Genomic DNA, 3,049 nt, shown 5'->3' on the forward strand with positions numbered 1-3,049 from the left:
CGAACCAAAATGTATAAATGTCATCGTAAGTTTAGGTGGTAATATTACGTAGGTTTTAAATCTGTATAAAACCATTTGGATGCATGATTTCCGAAATGAAAGTTGTTTTGTACTTGAAAATGGTGCAGGGTAGTTTTATAACGATACAACCCTTATGCATGCGTGCTCTCGGTAAAAGTTACTCCAGGTATGTAAGCTTTTGTGTCTTAAATTTGAGTACCCTAGAAAGACCTATAGCTTCCTTCAATAATCCCCCAATGTATATAAGTTATATAACAATCAAGATCGAATAAACCGTCGAATAAAAAGGGTCTGCCCTAAGCCAACAACCAAATGAGGAACATGATCTAAGGCATACCCAGCCTTTTCTAAGTAGATCGTGTCTAAATTTAATATAACCCTGTCGTATACACGTAGCAACTATGGAAGAAATCTAACCATTCTAGACGAAATGTAGTCTTAACTACCCTAAGACCAATAAGGGTGAGTGTTTGTTCGTGTAAATAGTATATTGTAGTAGTGGTACATAAAGAAAACTTCTTTCTTTATAAATGAAATGTGTATTCAAGAAAAATCTGATAATTTTTCCCTGATAACTGGTTGTAGTCTTGAAAACCCAAGACCGAAATGTACAAGTATTTTTCCATACTTATGAGAGTAAGTGCAGTTTTAAATGAATATAACCCTTATGAATGTAAGAATCCCCGCAAACTATATATGTCGTTGTTCCCCTATGTGATTTATTATAACCTTGCACTTGACATAGTAATGCCTCTTACGACGTTCTTCAGGCGTCAGAATGTTTTGACACCCCAGACCTGCCGGTCTAGCTATTGTAAGCAACTTAGGGTGCGGGATTGTCAGTCCCAACATAGATCTACATACAAGTATCATGCTCTCCCTACAAGAGATTAAGGTTATAGCACAGGACTTTAACCAGTACTCTAAGGGTACAATGAAGTAGTGTCTCACAACCAGATTCAACGAGTTTACGTGTAGTGTGAATGAAGCCTTCCTTGGTATGTTCGTAGTGTTAATGTACCATAAATTATGCCTATTATACTTTATCATATGTATCCTTCCTTAGTATGTTTGTATGTTGATGTACCATAAACTATACCTAGTATAGTTTATCATATGTATACCTTCCTTAGTATGTTTGTATGTTAATGTACCATAAACTATACTTATTATAGTTTATCATATGTATTTGTATTTGATTGAAATCCTTATGATGAATAACTACTTTTATTTCATGAAGGGAAGCTAACATGAAACACAATCTACATGTAGCTAAACATTGTTATACACTTTGCTCAACATGTTACAAAGTGTTATTGAGTATAAACACTATTTTACTAGTTTCCCTTTTCTGTAACTGTTATTAGAAAAATCACAGAAAAATCAATTTAAGTTGAAAACTAAATCCGTAAACTCTGAGAGTTTAGAAATTGTGTCTAGTTTGTTCATAGTTTTTGTCATGAATTTTGGAGGTCTCTAACCAGTGTGAATATGTGCATCTTCATAGACTGGTCCGAAATCATCTCAGAAATGATAGGCTGTCTTGTAAAAACCGCCATAAATTGTAGAAAAATCGTATGAACGTTTGCAAGTAATCATTAGAAAGGTATAAACCTGAACTATTTTCTTTTTAAACAGTTTTGAAAAATATTAATTTTAAGTTGGTCAAAACAGTTCGAGAATGAACCATAACTTTTCTGTTGAAAGATGTTGGTTGTATTAGAGTGTGTTTTGGAGTTGTAACTTGTATTCTCCCCCTTAAAGCTTGAAGAAACCATGAAAAGATAGGGGTATGAACTCACATTGAGTGATTTCCCTGAGATGGATGTTGAAGAAGAGAGGTTTCCAAGTCAAGAACACTTGGAGAGTGCTTGAGGATTTGAAGATACTAAGAACAAATATGACGATATTTGTATGAGGAATCCATGATTTGAGTGAAGGAGTGTAGAATATTCAAGAGTGGAAATGAAGAACTTACCAAAAATAGGGAAGAGCTCGTGACTTCCTGGAGTTCTTATTTCCAGAGAGAGCAAATAAGAAGAAAGAGAGAGAGAGAGAGAGAGAGAGAGAGAGAGAGAAAGGATATTTGATTGAAGAGTGTGGTAATGAATCTTTTGGGAAGTGTGTGAGATATAAATCTTTTAGGTGAATTTGGTGTAAGAGAATCTGATGGAGTGTTGGGAAAGTGTAGGAGAGACAATGATTTGACTAGGTAAAGTGTGAATAGTGACATAAAGTGGGAATGGTGTCATAGTTTCTTGGAAAAGTCAAGCAAACCCTTAGATAATATCTTGTACAAAAGATATTATCTATAATTAGGATGTCCCAAAATATGATTAGAATATGAATCTATGGGGTCTAATATGTTAAAATATGAGTTTGGGTGAAAATACCCCGTCAAAATCATCAAAAACAAGCTTAAGAAGCGAAAGTGGTCGAAAACCGGGAAAAAGAGGCGAACCTGCAAAGTTCCGAAGGTCAGAAGCGAAGGTCTCGGTCCATGAGGCTGAGAACCGAAGGTAGGTTGAGCTGAAGGTAGGCTGGACCGAAAAAAGGGTATCTCAGACCGAAGGGTTTTTCGGTTTTAAGGAGGGTTCGGTCTAAGTGGTTTCGGCCCAACTTTGCTGTTTTTCATAACATCTTCCCGTTACGAGTGGTTTTTGATTAAGTTAAGGGTCGGGATGCCCCGGGTGTTCATAAAAAGTTGAAAGAGATTTTGGGAGAGATTTGGGGGAGAGAGAGAGATATATATAGAGCGAGAGAGATTGAGAGAGACTTTGTTTGTGACCTTTTCCAGTGTTTAGCCTCGTAATACAGGGTTTGTAAACCCCATTATGCCTCGTTATGAGTGTTATATGCCCCCTAAGGGGATGTAATAGTGCTTTATCAAGTCGCTACACCACTTTCCCTGCCTAGGGTTTAGATTTCCTGAACATATGAAACCTCTAAATGATACTTTGTATTAAGATAGAGAATTTATTTTTCACTAGAATTTTTAGAGTAAGCCCTGACCTACAAGAGTTAGTTG

Source organism: Lactuca virosa, chromosome 4, assembly GCF_052849685.1.
Source record: "Lactuca virosa cultivar CGN04683 chromosome 4, Lactuca_virosa_CGN04683_v6, whole genome shotgun sequence".
Classification (NCBI taxonomy): domain Eukaryota; kingdom Viridiplantae; phylum Streptophyta; class Magnoliopsida; order Asterales; family Asteraceae; genus Lactuca; species Lactuca virosa.